Source organism: Lycorma delicatula, chromosome 2 (genome assembly GCF_047948215.1).
Source record: "Lycorma delicatula isolate Av1 chromosome 2, ASM4794821v1, whole genome shotgun sequence".
In the NCBI taxonomy this organism is placed as follows: Eukaryota; Metazoa; Arthropoda; class Insecta; order Hemiptera; family Fulgoridae; genus Lycorma; species Lycorma delicatula.
The window spans coordinates 223,676,271-223,695,946 of NC_134456.1; the positions used below are offsets into that span (position 1 = coordinate 223,676,271).

General features: G+C 32.1%; 1 long non-coding RNA gene across 1 annotated transcript in view; it reads left to right on the forward strand.

The window, feature by feature from the left end:
* The window catches only part of LOC142319689 (uncharacterized), a 52,968-nt gene that overhangs the window by 18,206 nt on the left and 15,086 nt on the right, over nt 1–19,676 (forward strand). Inside the window, exon 2 of the long non-coding RNA XR_012755256.1 lies at nt 10,255–10,442. This is a non-coding gene — a long non-coding RNA (uncharacterized LOC142319689). The remainder of the gene's footprint in view (nt 1–10,254; nt 10,443–19,676) is intronic.

Consider the following 19,676-nt stretch of genomic DNA (forward strand, 5'->3'; position numbering starts at 1 on the left):
CTATAATTTTAATATTATATTTGTAATTGGACCATACGTACAGTGTTGCTAGATGTATTCGCCGAACTCCAGAAACCGATTCAGGACACCAAAATGTGAAAAAAAGTTTATATCGACATGTCCTACTTTGCTTTGTTTTCCTTGTGGACGCTATTTTGTGATTTTCAACAAAAAATTATTTCTCAGGAGCCGGTAAACCTACAGTAATTAAAATTTTATAAACGTCACCTTAAAAATTGGCGGCCATCTTAATTTTTTTATTCTTCAATATCTTTATGATAGTTTATTTGATATAATTTTTACTAACACAAAATTTATTAAGCATTTTATTTTGAAGAAAATGACACCTCATTTGTAAAATTCCGTTGACAAACAATCGAGTTATAGCAGACAATTAACCCGGCAGTACGCTTTTGCTAGCTGATAATTTTTTGTCTGTTTCTATTTTCTCCATTAATTGTAATAAAAATTATTAATAACAAATAATAATATAAAACATTAATAATAATATAATAAAAATTATCAGCTTTTAATATTTTATTCCTTCTACGTTGTATGCTTGGAAATGCAAAAATTTTAATAATATTTAATCAAGACTCATTTATAAAATTATTGTAATAGTTCTTTCCTTTAATTCTGCAGTCGAAACATTTTATTTGTTTTGACTATGCGCGCGCGCGCGCGTGTGTGTGTATGTATTGAAACATAATGGACGCACACTTATATCACCGTCACAAAAACCAAAAGAGAGAATATGAAGAGATTTGTTAGTTATTTATAATAAATCGTTTATATTACAGAGCATGCTTACTCACTTATTATATCTCTCACTCTCTCTCTCTCTCTCTCTCTCTCTCTCTTCACGAACATATATATTTACTGGACAGCTGTCATTTGTTTTGTCTACTATAAGTGATGTTACATGCTATGTTGAATGATTTATGGCTTTTAGTCTCTTGCGGTGTCACTTTGTTTTTTAACGGTAATGTTTAATAGTAATCTTTTAATAGTAGTTGCTTCATTTGTTTCTTTTCTAATGTAACTAACTTAAATCAGTTATATTCTTTCTAATAAATAGAATAACATTTCTTTAAAGATATATTCACTTCCATTTGAATTATGAAAAAAATCAATATTATTATTTCTTGAATCTTTTTTTTTTATTGAATAATTATTTATGGTAAAATTCCTTTTACAATCACGGGTTAATAATTATTAATAAATTAATATATTTAATTAAATTTAAAAAAAAAACTTGTTAAAAAATGGAAAAGGAGATGATGTCTGATTCAAACCGATATGCCTTTTCCTTATAGATCCAGATACGAAACGACTAGGACTAGATAAGGGAATCTTGGAGAACCACATAAAAGCAGTCAAATGAGTTAAGGCATAAAAAAAGATACAGATAGAAAACGTTTCAAAAATATTAAACGGTTTTGATTTAACTTTTTAAAAAGCATTAACCAAATTATTATAGATTATTTATTTGAAGAAGTTTAGGAATTTGAATATAGATCAAAGAAATGAAACTATCGATTTAATACGCGCTATCAGTTAAAAAATATTTGAAATACTTTTTTATAATTTGATATAATACAAAAATCTACTTATTCATCGGCAAAACCTCACAAGATGATGCGGTATGAAAAATTTATCGATGCAAATTTGGACGATTTTTTAAGTAATTTATTAAAAATCCTGTATTTTAATTTTCGTTTCCTTTTACAGCGAAAAAAAAATATATTGCGACGTTTATGCAAAGTTTATTTTACGCTCGCTTACATAAGATCACTCGTACTTTCATGCAAAATATTTGGAAAAAGTTCCGTTCCGTGTTACGGTATAGATAATAGTTTAAATGAATGTGAAAACCTGGAAAATCGGTGTTTTTAATACTCGTAAAAACTGTACGTAACGTGTAGATCGCTTTACACGTATAGATTAATGTATCGATTACCACACAATATATCCAGGGATAAAAGTTGAAATTCCAGGAAGCCTCCTACTTATACGCCCATTTCTCTGCAAATCAATCGTCCCTATAGAAACATCTTCCACACACACACAAACGCGCGCGCGAGTATATAAGAATCATTCAAAAACAACCAGGAGAAACCCTCTATTGAGACTTCATTTATACTTTGATTTATCCTCTACTTTATATATATAATAGCTTCCTGTTGCAGCTTCGCCCGCGCTGTATGGTTACTTACTTAAATCAGTTTCCCGTGGCGTTCAATCTTTTTTATTTTGTGTTTATCAGTCAAGTAACCGGAGGAAGTGCAGTCAGTCACACGTACACTAACGGTGGCACTGGCTGTGGTGGTTGAGCCACAGCGCCGAATACCTTCGCACCCCTTCAAAAAATCGGAATTAAAAAAAAAAAACGAAAATGGTTTTTAAACATTTACCTGAAGAGTATTTGCAAGCCCAAATCTACAAAATGTCTCGTTTATTACAGTCGGGATTCGGAAAATTTACAATAATTGTTTAAAAATTTTTTACCTTTTTTCATTTCCTTTCAAGGTCGAATTTAAAAAATCTAGAAATCGGTTTATAGACGTAAAGATTACACTCGCCGAAAATCAAATTGATTTTTTCATTTGTTACCGAGAAAATAAAAAAGTTAACAGGGTTTCAAAAAAATTCAAAAATCGTTTTTAAGTCTTGAAACTCGGAATTAAATTCAAAAAATCTAGAAATTGATTTTTAGATGTTTCTAATCAATCGGTTAAAACTTAGCTTACACAGTGATAGACACTCACAGTTCACAATTAATTAGAGTATGCTTCAATCGGAAAATCTCCACTCCTAAATTTTAAATATATATAAATATATTAGCCATTTTTCGAGATGAGATATATCGAAAAACCTTTTAAGTTACACCAAGAAACATGAGTAAAAATTTAGTAGCAATAGATCGGGTAGTTCATTTGTTTATCCCGAACTAAAAACCCTGTTTCTCAATCTCTCTCTCTCTCTCTCTCTCTCTCTCTCTCTCTCTATATATATATATATATATATATATATATATATATATATATATACATACAAAATTTACTCACAATGATGACATTTTTTTTCCTAACCAAAAAATATTCTTAAAATCATTCATTTTTTTTTTAAATTATTTTACGATAAAACTGTAGATAGGAACTTGGAAATTTAAAATCCTTTTTTACCGAATGTGTTAAAAGGGGACGATTTTTAATTCGACGTTTTTTTTTTTTATTTTGGCCACTACGGAATGCATTACAACTTTTGTTTTGCCTTATACGTAATTTTCTTTCTTTCCAGTATGTCTTTATCGTTTCTTCTTTCTTCCGACGGTTGAATTTTAATTCGAAGTTTTCTGATCTCGGATCGGAGACCTTCCCGTTTGATTTTTTCCCTAAAGATTTCCCTACACGGATATCATCTTCAGAGATCTGTTTTTCTCGCTCGGTTCATTTTTTAATTCTTAGAACCGAGTTGATTTAACGTTTCTGTTTTTAAAAGAATTAGAATAATTTTTTTTTATCGGTCTATTTTTGCCCGTTCCTGAAAGATGCGCGTAGAACATTTTCATCTTCTGTTCTTTGTAATCGAATCTGAAAATTTTTTCGCGTATTTTATCCGTAATTTGTATTTGTATTTTTTATTACGTAATATAAAAACATTCCGGCAGAAGCTGATTTACTCTCTCGACACAAAAATGTTACCGTAAGGCGGGTAATCTGTATCGTTATAGAGAACAAAAGAACAACGTAAAAAAAAAAATTATTACCAAAGAAAATAACGCGATAACTAAAACAGAATAGACTTAATTACATCGTCAAAATAAAAAATGCCGGTTATGTATACTAGTTTCCACCTGTGATGTAAGATCGCATAAGAAACGAATAAATAAAAAAGTATTTACCGATTGTGGTTGTTTCTCTAATTTGTTTCTTCGATTTGTTAAATCTTGCGATCGTTTTATTAATTCTTTTAGTTTATTTTTTAATTCTTGTCGATTTTTTCTGTGCATGTAATGCGAATAATACGGTATTTTATTCGGATTCAAAATAGTAATAGCTGGAAAAAAATAAAAGATATTTATTTTTAAAATAAATTCAAAACAGGAAAACATAATTTACAAAAGAAAATTACATTTATTAACATATAACACGAGCGGTTATAAAGATTAGCTAGGAAAATTATTTACCAAAAATAAAAATAAAAAAATCATTATTTTTTTCATACGAGTAGATTAATACTTCGGTTATCTACATATTTTTTAGAATTATTATATGTAAGTTAAGTTTAAAACTCGACGAATTCCGTTTTTAAAAAACCAACTTTATTTATTACAATTAGTATACATGTAATCGTAAATAATTAACTGTTTACTTCATTATGCGTACATGCTAACGCGTTATAAAATAGTGCGATATAATATCGAACGAGTTTACGACTTTAATAAATAGAACGATGTGCGTTGTACAGATCCAGACTTAAGACTTCGATAGGACGATATGAATCGAACGAGTTCAGGACAAATACTAAATTATTATTCTTACAATTAAAATAAAGAAGACAAAGGTTGCAGCTGCATTATATTCTTTCTCGCGATAGCTTTTCCTGGAAACTTGGGGTAGGCTACGCACGTGGCTTATGGAATGTAATGCATCATCTACTCTCAGGCTATTCTCAGCAATCTAGCTTATATATCTAATTTTTTTTAACTAATAAAATGCACACCAGATGATTGAAAATAGTAACATTACAGTAGCATTTACCCAATCTTCATTTGCATTATCAACCGCGTAATTAAAATAATTACGGATTGAAAAATAATAAAGTTGAGGGGATAACACTCCCGTTCTAATCTTGAAAGCAGAATCTGCTGTTGCATAAATAGAAAATGACTTCTCCTATAACAAAACTGTTCCTAGAAACTTGAATAAAATACTTACCGTTTGATAATATGATTTCGGTAGAAAAATCATATTATCAGACCGTTTTCTGTTTGTCCCTTTTCTTTTTTACTGCTGGTATCGTTGAAAAATAAAAATAAATATCAAAAAATAACAGTAGAAAAAAATTAAAAAATACTAATGATTAATACGGGAACGGAAACAAAGAAAATGTTACGTAAAGGAGAAATAGTATTACTGTATGTACGATCTGTATTCGTTCGATACCATTTAACATTGTATTCGCGTTATTCCGGCATGATAATATAACCTAATAAAATGCATCTTAGTAAATTTGCTTTCGGCTGTAAAACCTGCAACCGACTGAAATTCATCGGCGACTTTGTGAGGTGTACGGAGATGGAATAACGAGTGAAGGTGGAGTGAAGCAGTGGTGCATTCCGTTTAAAGATGGCCGCACCAGTGTTCACGATGAGAACCGCAGTAGTCGCCTAACCTTGTGACTGATGAACTGACGATGAAAATCGGCGTCAAAATTCGTGAAAATCGCCGCATTACGATTACAAAACCCTCGTTTCATTTCACGAAGTTTACTGCGTGAAATCGTATCGGGGAAACTTGTACGATAAGCGCCTCAATTTAAACGGCGACTATGTAGAAAAATAATGTAAGATTGTCCCTTTCAAACGGATATAATAAAATTTCGTTTTTTTATTCGATCGGTTTTTTATTTCAAAACGTAAGTTACTTTCTGGATAGCCCTCGTATTTACGATCGCCATCGGTGGTTTTTCGGTGCTCAGTGATAACGGATAAATAATTTAAACTATCATCCGCCCTGAAAAACGGTGACCCGGTACGTACAAAATTCTAGTATCTGTTCCTACAGTCCGGTTCAATTTCTACAAATAATTAAAGAGGCGTATTAAAAATACTCATTCCATCACGAGCGACGTACTGAAAGCTGCAGCGAGATTGTGGATCAGGAAAGATTGCCAGAATTCTTCGCTGCAGAATGAGAAAACCGGTTCACCGTTGCGTGAAATATTTTCTGTAACGGGCGACTACACAGAGAGGTAAATGTAAGGTTTTGTAGCAAATAAAATGTACTTTTATATATTATTCGTTTCACAATTTTCATCGATTTACGATCGACTATATGTTACATCCCTCGTATTAGCTAATTTAAATTTTATATATACCGCATCCGTAACTCTACCAAATCATAGTTACGCGATGCAATATCTATTTCAAAATTATCGATTTAGGAATAAAATAAAATAGGAAAAAAAATATACCTTAGAAAATACGAACAAATCTTCATATTTTCTCGACGTTATAATATTATACAAATGCGTTATGTAGTTAATGGATTCTTTAAACGCGATTCAAATGTAGATATTCTTGGAAATACACTAAATTTACAGGGTCATTCACGGGAACCGGATGTTTTTGAAGTGGGTTGTACTCGGGCGTTTGTGGTGGGAGGGCACGTGGCTGGTGTCTGAAGTTTCCTTTGTTCATAGCATTTACATTTTAGTCGTTGAGATGGAGCCGTGGACGCTAGACCAACGCCTGTACGCGTATGACACGAAATGACGAATCCGTAACTGCTGTTCAGCGAGATTTCCGCCGTCAGTTTAATATCCATCGTAATGCAAGTGTCCCTTCTCGTAACACAATATTGCGACGGGTAAACAACCTTCGAACAAGCGGTTCAATATTGAAGAAAAAACCACCGGGTCCCCGATGAACTGCTAGCACTCCGGAGAACATCGAACGAGTAAGGGAAGCCATTGTCAGAAGCCCACGCCGCTCTATTCAGAGGCATTCAGCAGCGCTTCAAATGAGCACAAGTATGGTAAGACGAGCGGATAGACTTATACCTGGGCGGCCTCCGTGGCGCGAGTGGTAGCGTCTCGGCCTTCCATCCGGTGGTACCGGGTTTGAATCCCGGTCAGGCATGGCAACCGATGCCTGCAGACACGCAACCAATCATTCATCTCTGCAGCAAAATCTAATGGTGGTCCCGGAGGTTAAACAAAAAAAAAAAAAATCACAATAAATTGCGATTTAAGCTATCTTCTTAATAGTTAAGAAACAAAACAAAAAATATATTCCAAGTTCTTGATATCGATAAAGTTGCGGTATATCTAAAAAGGTACGCGGTAATGACATAATAATTATTTTTTATCGTAATTTTTTTCTTTGTATTTTTAATCGAGACAAGTAGGTTCAAACTGTAGATTTCAGAGGTTCCCAAACTTATTTTTCTCATAGACCACTTTCAAAATTTTGCTGGTTCCGGTGGACAGCTACATTTCTACCATATTTCCAGTCGACGGAAAATGTGAAGATTAGATCTAACTATGAAAATTTGCGTTACGGCTGAGTTCCACGAACTAACAGCTTCCGAAAAAAAAGTGAGAATTGATCGGTTAATTTTTGATCGACTGTGCTGTGAGTGGATGTCAAAAAAGTAAAGTTGGCCGATCAAAAAAAATGCTTCCATCCAACTTTACATTTTTGACATCTACTCACAGCACAAGAAAGCAATCGATTCTCACTTATTTTATTTAGAAAACTTCCCATTCAGAGTGGTAAAAAGCAAAAGAAAAATAGTATATTTTTAGTGTTGCATTTATTCAAATATGTAATCATTACGCTACTAATTATTATCGTTATCATATTGCAATGTAATATAATAAAATTGTCGTAATATAATTAAAATTAAACATTAATAACGTAATGTAACTTCTACAATGACAATCACAAAATAGTTACAATTTTAATGGGAGGGATGTACTAGATTGATCGCAAAGTCAAGCCAACATTTTAGTTCTTCACTATCGAAACCAGATGAATTTTCGTGGACCCCTGCTTACGAATTGTGAACCCCCATTTTTTTGTCACGCCAACGTAGACCCCTGTCGAGTCTCCCGTGGACCCCTGGGGGTCTACCTGGGCCACTTTGGGAATCAATGCTGTAGATCGTCGATTTCATTGCCGTACATCTACGTTAGATACTTTGTTAAAAACGGTGACGATATAAATTTAAATACAACCGTTTGTCTTACACGACTATAAAAATATTGGTTTATTAAAATATTTTATATAAGTTAACAAATTTCGCTCCTGTCCTATAATTTTCGTGCAAACCTTCTAAATGTTTCTTTTTATCGAAGCAGAATAATTTTATCGCTCCAAATCTAAAGCTGTATTTTGTATTCTTTTTCTCCTAATTCAATCCTTAATGCTTATCGTATCTTCGATATAAATGTTGAACAGTGCCGGTGACGGGCAACAGACTCACCTTACTCCTCGACCTAGATCTACCCAGTACTTACCAACTTTCAACGCCGCTGTTTTCTTTACTTAAATTTCTGACTTTCCATTCTACTCTTTTCTCTTAAAGAATTTTCAAAATGTTTACCCGTTTGACTCTTGAAAATCGTCTTCGCCAAAGCTCATTCTGTGAATATTAGTTTAAATATATATTTTGAGTGTAACCGTAGATCAAGATTTGCATAAAAACGTAAAATTATTAGTCTAATTTATGTTTTTATTTTGTTCGTAAAACTGCACCGTTTAAGTTTTTAACTTGTAAACAGGCTGTTAGATAATTGTTTGGCGGTAATAAATATGAATCCTGTAGATTGATATTTAGAAAATTAAATATTTTTAGTTATCCTTGAGTTTATATTTATGAATGTGCATTCTTTTCCAAAAATAGTCCCTTTTTAAAAAATAACAATATCCATGCTATCAAATCTGATAAAGAATCCTCTTTTTCTGTTTAGTTTCTGGAACTACTGTAAGCTATTACTTCAGAGGATGATATGTATGAATGTAAATGAAGTGTAGCCTTGTACAGTTTCACATCAACTATTCCTTAGATATGTGGTTAATTGAAACCCGACCACCAAAGAACACCGGTATCCGCAATCTATTATTCAAATCCGTATAAAAGTAACTGCCTTTACTAGGATTTGAACCTTAGAACTCTTGACTTCGAAATCAGATGATTTACTATGATAAGTTCACCGCTAGACCGACCGGTTAATGCCGATAAAGAACTTCCTTCTTTTTCTGTTTAGCCTCCAGAACCACCGTAAAATATTACTTCAGAGGATGAATGAGGATGACGTGTATAAATGTAAATGAACTAAAGTCTTTAAAGTCTCTCTCTGGTCAGCCGCTCCTGAGATCGGTGTTAATTGAAACCCAACCACCAAAGAACAACGGTATCCATGATCTCGTAATCAGATCTATAGCCGATATTAGAACCGGTTTCATTTAACTCAGCGCAATACTTTGGCTTACGGCAAAGGGCGTTATGTTTCTGTTGCGATTTTAAATAGATTACCAAATCGTTTAAAACTTCTCCCGACAATTTATTTTAAATAGAATTAAAAGATTTTGTTTTACTAAAACATAATATTAATTCTGAAAATGAAATTCTAAATAATAATTGAAAATGTTTAAAAAACTCTGAATTTTTTGCACCTTATTCAGCTTATTATATTAATATGTACGTAAATATGCAGTAAAATAATTTTTATTATGTCTTCTAAATTTTTAGTTATTTTTTATACTATGTATCTCCATTAAAATATCATAACATTATTTCACGTTTTTATTTTTTTCATTTAGGCCGACTACAAACCACACAAATGTCATTTCTTCCGCTTTCTTTTTCATTTCTCCCAACATTCTTTTGTTCTTTCTATATGTTTGGCATTTTTTTTTTTTGACCGTTTCACTTTGGATGTCTTTTCCTTCATCGCCATTTTAACTCAGTTTTACGTATTTTTTGTCAGATTAGCTTTCTATCTTTAGTCTCCTGTTCACGGATCCCTAAGTTCTGTAATTCTTTTTTCATCGTTGTAGGTCTCAAAGTTGCTCTTTTGTTCACAGATTTTAATGAAAATCTGTTTATTTAGTCGCTGTTCGTCCATTCTGTACACACGACCCAGGAATTTCAATCTCCACTTTCTTATTTATAAACTTAAAATATAAATACATGTAAGCGGTTATTTTGTGACGCTAATCTGATGGTTTTACCTTGGCTTTCTACGATTCATCCAGCAAAGGCTGACACAGTTACTTTTCTTTATACACGGAATAGTATATGAGTACCGTTTATGAAATCATCTATATAATGTGTTGTTATGAATCGATCAGGATAAAAATGTTATTTATTTATACTTCAATTCAACAGAGGTTTATACTGTCTTTTTAACAAGATTTCTACAAAAAAAAACCCCTTAATATTGCATAATTTCAATGCGCGTATTAAATCTTATAATTCACAATATATTACAAACAAACTGATTTATAATCTTTTTTTTCAGATATGTTTTTTAAATAATGTAATTTAACTCATCTTAACGATTGCTTTATTACAATGTAATAATTCAAATGAGGATATTGCAGTCTGGTATGGAATTGACATATTTACACACTGGGGGAGACCTCGGACATTTGTTTAGAAATTATATTAGAAATGTTATGATGCCTGTATATCAACATCCACTATGAGGTCAGTAATATATTTGTTTTTAATATTATTTACTACTGTTTTTCTTAATTTTTACATAAATATTAAAATTTCTGGTTTAATTATATTATATTTTCTGTAAAAGACCCTGAAAAAGATATTTTAATTTTTTTATACTGTTTAACATCCTTTGATTATCTTTGTCATTCTTTTGTCCTCTTCGTTATTCTGTTTTCTATCATTTTTCTAAAATTGTTCCCATATATATATATATATATATATATATATATATATATATATATATATATATATATATAATTTTGTATCCTATTTGATAGCTTTAATATATAATAATCACAAACATCTTACAAACATGTGTTACTATCATATTGATGTACGAATTAATATTTATTCTTGACGACCGACTATTATAAATATAATAATTTTAAAAATGATTATGGATTATTTGAATTTAAATTAACATCCCTGAAAATCCCTGAAGATGGACTAACAGCTTCGAAAGTACTAAGATTTACACTTTTTAAATTGTTGGTAAGTAGAAATTTAATTTATACAAAAATAATGTTGATTAAAAAAATACTGTAGCCAACGTGATATAATGTGTTGATTTCCAGGGCCGTTCGACTGCAGTGAAGTCCTGGATTTTATAAATTTGATTTGTTTATAAAGTTAAAGCCAAATTTTGTCTTGTTAATCTATAAAAATAGTGAAATTAGAAGGTCAGATCAGAATATCAAAGTAACGTATTATTTACTGTTAATAGATCGGTCGAGTGGCTGAAAACAAAATAAAACAAACTTAAGAAAAATAATAATGAAACCGATTTCAAAAGAACCAACTAGAGATGAAAAATTTGCGCTTTCTTAAATCTTTCACTTTAAACGTATAAGAAAAGTTTTAATTATTTTATTTTAATGTTTTTATAATTTTATTTTTATTTAAATTAAAAATATATCTACAAAAATTTGTTAGAAAAAATCAAAAGAAGCACGAAATTGCTACTTTCTGAGTTTGACATATGGTTCTCTGGTGTGTAAAAATCTGTATTATTTTTCTATTGTATTAATTTTCTTGAATTTTGTTTGAAAATATATCCGGCGGAAAATGACATCAAAATGTACGTTAGTATGTTATTATATTATAATAACATAATATATTATGTTATTATACTATAATATATTCCAGTATTAAGTAATGTTAACGATAAATCTTATGTACAAAGCCAAAATTTTGTCTGTTCTAAGAAAAAGAAATTCATTCATTATTATACGAGGGTTTTTTTTCAAGGTCCGATCGGTCACGAAATTAAAACCACAGTGAAAATAAAAAAAAAAATTGTTTGTAACAAGTACTTACATAGTTACGCTATTTCTCTTCATAGTCACCACTCCGATTTAGACATTTGTCGTAGCGTGGTTCCAACTTTCCAATACCCTCATCATAGAACGGAGCCGCCTGTGTTTTCAGCCGTGTTTATACGCCGGTCTGCAGCTCGATGTCTGTGCCAAAATGTTATCCTCCTAGCCGGCGTTTCGTGTGAATTTTGCTGGATTTCAATTGAGCAGTACACTATATCTATTTAGTGTTTACTGAAGTTTGTCTTGTCTAGATGAAAGTAAATCTGTCCTGTACAATTCTGTTATAATTGAAACCGATTTAAAAACATGTTGTCTAGTAATATTTCACAAAACTATAATAAGTTTTCAATAATTTAGTATTCAAAAATGAAATATAGCTAATTTTTCTACCTCAAAATGATCTATTTTTTTTCGTATGAGACTTCAAAAGGACACTAAACAGAAAATATCTTGACGTACAAAATTTAAAGTTACAACAGTCTTAACCGTAATAACGGCCATTTAATGTCTTTCACAGCTAGTTTCAAAAACTGTGTATAGTACCTCTTATATAACTTCTCAACAGTGAAACATAGAAGAAAATTTAACAAATATTTTACTTTAAAATGATTTAATTTGAGTTATGAGACTACTATATCCTGAAGCACCCGGAGGACAACTAAAACATTTTTAGTAGAAAGGATATGGGTGGGTGATCATTTTAAAAGGTATTGAAAGACAAAAATTTGATATAAAAACTTTTGACTATAGCAAAACTAACTAACATCACTCTCATTTATTTATTTCTTTTCACAGTAGTTTCAAAAGTAGTGTTCAGTACACAAGTAGTGGTCTTGCACCCCAAAATAGATTGTTTTGCGGTAGGAGCATTTTATAAATTTAATTTTGCTATATTTAACTATAGAAAAACGCTTTTGTTATTTTCTTTAATACATTTTTTTTTTTTGTCTTCAGTCATTTGACTGGTTTGATGCAGCTCTCCAAGATTCCCTTTCTAGTGCTAGTCGTTTCATTTCGGTATACCCTCTACATCCTACATCCCTAACAATTTGTTTTACATATTCCAAACGTGGCCTGCCTACACAATTTTTCCCTTCTACCTGTCCTTCCAATATTAAAGCGACTATTCCAGGATGCCTTAGTATGTGACCTATAAGTCTGTCTCTTCTTTTAACTATATTTTTCCAAATGCTTCTTTCTTCATCTATTTTCCGCAATACCTCTTTATTTGTCACTTTATCCACCCATCTGATTTTTAACATTCTCCTATAGCACCACATTTTAAAAGCTTCTAATCTTTTCTTCTCTACTCCGATTGTCCAAGTTTCACTTCCATATAAAGCGACACTCCAAACATATACTTACAAAAATCTTTTCCTGATATTTAGATTAATTTTTGATGTAAACAAATTATATTTCTTATTGAAGGCTCGTTTCGCTTGTGCTATTCGACATTTGATATCGCTCCTGCTTTGTCCATCTTTAGTAATTCTACTTCCCAAATAACAAAATTCTTCTACCTCCATAATCTTTTCTCCTCCTATTTTCACATTCAGTGGTCCATCTTTGTTATTTCTACTACATTTCATTACTTTTGTTTTGTTCTTGTTTATTTTCATGCGATAGTTCTTGCGTAGGACTTCATCTATGCCGTTCATTGTTTCTTCTAAATCCTTTTTACTCTCGGCTAGAATTACTCTATCATCAGCAAATCGTAGCATCATTATCTTTTCACCTTGTACTGTTACTCCGAATCTAAATTGTTCTTTAACATCATTAACTGCTAGTTCCATGTAAAGATTAAAAAGTAACGGAGATAGGGAACATCCTTGTCGGACTCCCTTTCTTATTACGGCTTCTTTCTTATGTTCTTCAATTATTACTGTTGCTGGTTGGTTCCTGTACATGTTAGCAATTGTTCTTCTATCTCTGTATTTGAACCCTAATTTTTTTAAAATGCTGAACATTATATTCCAGTCTACGTTATAGAATGCCTTTTCTAGGTCTATAAACGCCAAGTATGTTGGTTAATTTTTATTTAATCTTCCTTCTACTATTAATCTGAGGCCTAAAATTGCTCCCCTTGTCCCTATACTTTTCCTGAAACCAAATCGGTCTTCTCCTAAAACTTCTTCCACTCTCGTCTCAATTCTTCTGTATAGAATTCTAGTTAAGATTTTTGATGCATGACTAGTTAAACTAATTGTTCTGTATTCTTCACATTTATCTGCCCCTGCTTTCTTTGGTATCATTACTATAACACTTTTTTTGAAGTCTGATGGAAATTCCCCTTTTTCATAAATATTACACACCAGTTTGTATAATCTATCAATCGCTTCCTGACCTGCACTGCGCAGTAATTCTATAGGTATTCCGTCTATTCCAGGAGCCTTTCTGCCATTTAATGGCAGAATAATGGCAATAAAGATCACAATCAAAATTATTACACGTAAATAACAACATATCAAATAGCGATAATAATGTCCAGAGTAGTAATAAATACAGATTTACTTTTTTTTAATTTAACAACGATTCAGTTTGTAATTTTATTATTCTGTAATTTTTGTAAGTTCTGTATTTATTTCATCTTTTAACGCCCAAATTTATAATTATTATTTTTTTCTTATGTGACAGTACGGTAGATAAATATTTTGCTACGTAAAAAAATTAGCGGAATTCGGATTCAGAATTTTCCGGATATAAGTCGGGGACGTGATAGACCTAATCTGATAAAACGTAAAATGAAATTCTAATACGATAAACGTTCTTTAAACTACCCTTTTCGTACGCATTTTGGGCCGATGAAATCAAAAGGTGGATCGTTAAGTTTTGAGTGTTGTGTAATTAAAGAATAATGGAGGGTGCTCGCACACGGGACATATACATAGTTTTTTATTTATTTAACTGTACTGTAGTTTTTATTTATGTTAACAGTGTGAGGGCGACGTTGCATGTGAAGAATCTTTATTCCGCTCTAATTCACATGTTTTTCTACTAAATTGGCACAGTATTATTTATTTAGCTTCAATTATTGTAATATATATATATATATATATTTTTTTAACCTCCGGATCCACCGTTAGGCATTCTTCATGTGTGAAGATGCCATGCCTGACAGGGATCCGGAGGTCCCGGGTTCGTATCCCGGTCAGGCACGGCATCTTCACACACGCTTCAAATCATTCATTATATATTATAATAAAGATATATAATGAAACAGGCAGATAAATTATAAGGTAATATTAATTTTATTATAGTAAATTTTATTATAGAGTGGAAGAAGTGTTAGGAGAAGACCAATTTGGTTTCAGGAAAAGTATAGGGACAAGGGAAGCAATTTTAGGCCTCAGATTAATAGTAGAAGGAAGATTAAAGAAAAACAAACCAACATACTTGGCGTTTATAGACCTAGAAAAGGCTTTCGATAACGTAGACTGGAATAAAATGTTCAGCATTTAAAAAAAATTAGGGTTCAAATACAGAGATAGAAGAACAATTGCTAACATGTACAGGAACCAAACAGCAACAATAACAATTGAAGAAGATAAGAAAGAAGCCCTAATAAGAAAGGGAGTCCGACAAGGATGTTCCCTATCTCCGTTACTTTTTAATCTTTACATGGAACTAGCAGTTAATGATGTTAAAGAACAATTTAGATTCGGAGTAACAGTACAAGGTGAAAAGATAAAGATGCTACGATTTGCTGATGATATAGTAATTCTAGCCGAGAGTAAAAAGGATTTAGAAGAAACAATGAACGGCATAGATGAAGTCCTACGCAAGAACTATCTCATGAAAATAAACAAGAAGAAAACAAAAGTAATGAAATGTAGTAGAAATAACAAAGATGGACCGCTGAATGTGAAAATAGGAGGAGAAAAGATTATGGAGGTAGAAGAATTTTGTTATTTGGGAAGTAAAATTACTAAAGATGGACGAAGCAGGAGCGATATAAAATGCCGAATAGCACAAGCTAAACGAGCCTTCAGTAAGAAATATAATTTGTTTACATCAAAAATTAATTTAAATGTCAGGAAAAGATTTTTGAAAGTGTATGTTTGGAGTGTCGCTTTATATGGAAGTGAAACTTGGACGATCGGAGTATCTGAGAAGAAAAGATTAGAAGCTTTTGAAATGCGGTGCTATAGGAGAATGTTAAAAATCAGATGGGTGGATAAAGTGACAAGTGAAGAGGTGTTGCGGCAAATCGATGAAGAAAGAAGCATTTGGAAAAATATAGTTAAAAGAAGAGACAGACTTATAGGCCACATACTAAGGCATCCTGGAATAGTCGCTTTAATATTAGAAGGACAGGTAGAAGGAAAAAATTGTGTAGGCAGGCCACGTTTGGAGTATGTAAAACAAATTGTTGGGGATGTAGGATGTAGAGGGTATACTGAAATGAAACGACTAGCACTAGATAGGGAATCTTGGAGAGCTGCATCAAACCAGTCAAATGACTGAAGACAAAAAAAAAAAAAAAAATAGTAAACGATATGAAAATAATCGCGAGAGGACGTTACTGTCGGATAAAACGTTCTGGGTTCTACTTCCGGTTTTGTATAGTTTTTATGGTACGGTGTAAAATTAATTACATTAAAAAATAAAAAACACATAATGCAAAAAAAATGTGATCTTTGTCGTCGGTACGAATAATTTAATAAAAAGATAAACCGGTTGTAAATATTCGTTTAATAATGTTAACAATTTTCTGCTTGCCGAAGCACTGTCAATAACTCTCCCCTCCACCAAAACAATCAGTGCCCTTTCAAGGTTAAACAATTTCACTGTTGCGTTCCGTTCACGCAGTAACGTAAAGCACGTTTCAGCAAATAATTAAATAATAGTTTATAATACCGGGCGACATTTGAAAAGTTACCGCATTTATTATTCAACAGATATCAGTCCAATTGTATTTCTGTTTGCAGGCATGTATACCATTCTCAGGGGGGAACCTTTCTAAAATGATTTTCAAAGGGGTGGAACATATTCTCTCCGCTACACTTACCCCGACTCAAAAATCTTATATGGCAATAGCAAAATTTAATTCTATTAATTTACAATAATTGACAACCCGAAAAAATAATGAATTTTGGTGAAAAGAGAATTAAAATCCGCCCGCTCCTTCATTACATTACATTATTTTTTCGGGTTGTTAATTAATGGAATTAAATGTTACCGTTGCCAAATAAGATTCTTGAGTTTGGGGTAGGTGTAGCAGAGAAAGTAGGTTTCATTCCCTTTGAAGATAACTGTAGAAAGGTTCCCCCGACAACGGTATACTTGCCGGCAAATCGAAATACGAAGAGACTGAAAGCTGTTGAATAACAAAGGTCTATTTACACACATCGGTGTCAGTTCAGTATCAGTGTTCTCCGTGGTCGATCAGTGATGCCAATTCACACACATCCGACATCATTCTTTCTTTTTTTTTCCTGTTTAGCCTCCGGTAAGATTACCGTTTAGATGATTCTTCAGAGGATGAATGGGGATGATATGTGCGAGTGTATAAATGAAGTGTAGTCTTGTACATTCTCAGTTCGACCGTTCCTGAGATGTGCGGTTAATTGAAACCCGACCGCCAAAGAACACCGGTATCCACAATCTAGTATTCAAATCTGTGTAAAAATAACCGGCTTTACTAGTACTTGAACGCTGAAACTCTCGACTTCCAAATCAGCTGATTTGGGAAGACGCGAAACATCCGACATCTATCCGTAGTACATATCACACAGTAAGTACTGCAGTCCTAATTGGCGTTACTGATCGATCAGGATAACATTGATACTGATGTGCGTAAATAGACCTTAAATGTAGTAACTTTTCAGATGATCATCGGGTACGTAGAGGTTTAAATGTAAAGGGAAAGATTTCTGTATGAATCAGAACATTATAATCGGTCATTAATCGCAATTAAATGTCGAAATCTGTCAACCGATTTATAAACATATACTGTTAAAAGTAATGACGTAATGTGTTGATAAAAATAAATACACATGGAAATGTTAAACGATATGCGATATCAATTGTAAATATTTCATTTCCTTTTCCCACGGCCGACCGTGAAATTGCGATTTTTACTTCCTTATACGAAGTAAAAGAAGTATTGTGATCGCCAAAATTTTCGGTTTTCAAATTTTAACAGAAATATTCATTTTGACCATCCTTGAATCCATTTTGACTAGTTCGGCGTGACGTCTGTACCGACGTAAAATATCTATCTCGCATAACTCAAAAACTATTACCCGCAGGATCTTGAAACATCGGTTTAGGACTGTTGTAACATCTAATTTTGCACCTCCCTTTTTGATTACAATCGACTGGACCAAAATTGTCCAAAAAAGCCCAAAATCCCAAAAAAATTAGATTTTGAGCTTTTTCTTAACTGCAGTAATCAGCCATAATTAAGAGCTTTTCAATGATATATCTTAAACGGTACTTATTTTCACCGGTTTCAGAATTAAAGCCAAATAAAATTTTAATTAATGAAATTTTTGGGTCGTTCAAGGGGAAGACACATCGGTTCGAATCCGACTTCATTACCTTTTTTTCAACTTAAATATATTGATATATTAATAATTATTAACCTCTGATTGTAAAAAAAATGTTAACTTTTCTAACTATTTTTTAAAATTTAAATATATTGATTTATTAATAACTAGCAGACCCGGCAATGCTTTCAATGCTTTGCTGTTGCTATATATATATATATATATATATATATATATATACATATATACACACATAGATTTAATGAACACAATTGAAAGTTTGGTAAAACATTAACTAAATGAACATTACGGACTTCGCAAAAGTTAATTTTTCCCTGTTACCCTTTCTCCCTTTCCCCCTTGTCACAATTTTTCTTTCCCCATATTATCTTTCCCCATTTCCCCTTTTCATTCCTCTTTCAATTACTTTCCTCTCTCTCTTTCCCATATTTCCCCTTCCTCTTTCCTTTTTTCTCCTTTCCCGTTTCCTTTTCTCCGTTTTCTTTTTCTCCATTTCCCTTTTTAGATTTTTCCCTTTCTTCCTCTTTCTCCGCGCGTGAATCGGTCCAGTAGTTTTTTTAGTCTACAGCGGACACACATATCGGAAACATTGAAATGGAATCGTAAAATATTTAGTACAGCGCGTGTTGCTTTTACGTCCAACAGATAGCGCTGTTTTTAAAAAAAAAAAAACATGTTTTTACCTAAAACAAGTGTGAAATTTTAGGTATATAAAAACACGCGCGTATTCGAATGCAACGTCGTGTCAAAATTTCAAAGCGATCGGTGAAGAACTTTCGGAGTTTTAAGATTTTGAACAAACTAACATTTACATTTTTATTTATATAATTATTAATCTCTGATCGTATAAAATCCGTATATGTAATTTAGTAGGCGTACAAGGAAGTTATGTGGTGTCCGCATCAAATTTTTTTTTAAAAAGAATAATACGTACTTCAAGTCATTTCTTTTTCTTAGCCGGCCTCCTTGGCGCGAGCGGTAGCGTCTCGGCCTTTCATCCGGAGGTCCCGAGTTCGAATCCCGGTCAGACATGGCATTTTATAAATCATTCATCTTAACCTTTGAAGCGATACCTAAGGGTGGTCTCGGAGGTTAAACAAAACGAAACGAAAAAGTAATTTCCTTTTAAACATCTGTCTTACCTAAATGTAAATGTTTTTATCTTGTACAGATTAAACTTTTTAAGTACGTTTGTTTTTTATTTTATTTTATACTCCCTTTAACGTATTTTTTTGCTGTAAATAATAAAATAAAGAAGTACGATTTGTCTATGTAAGAAAGTATTTTCGTTATTTTGAAAAACTTTGTTAACAAGGAAATTTAGTTGTTTTTTTATGTATTCTACCATTTTGGAACTTTAAAAGTTAAATTATTAATTTAACGCG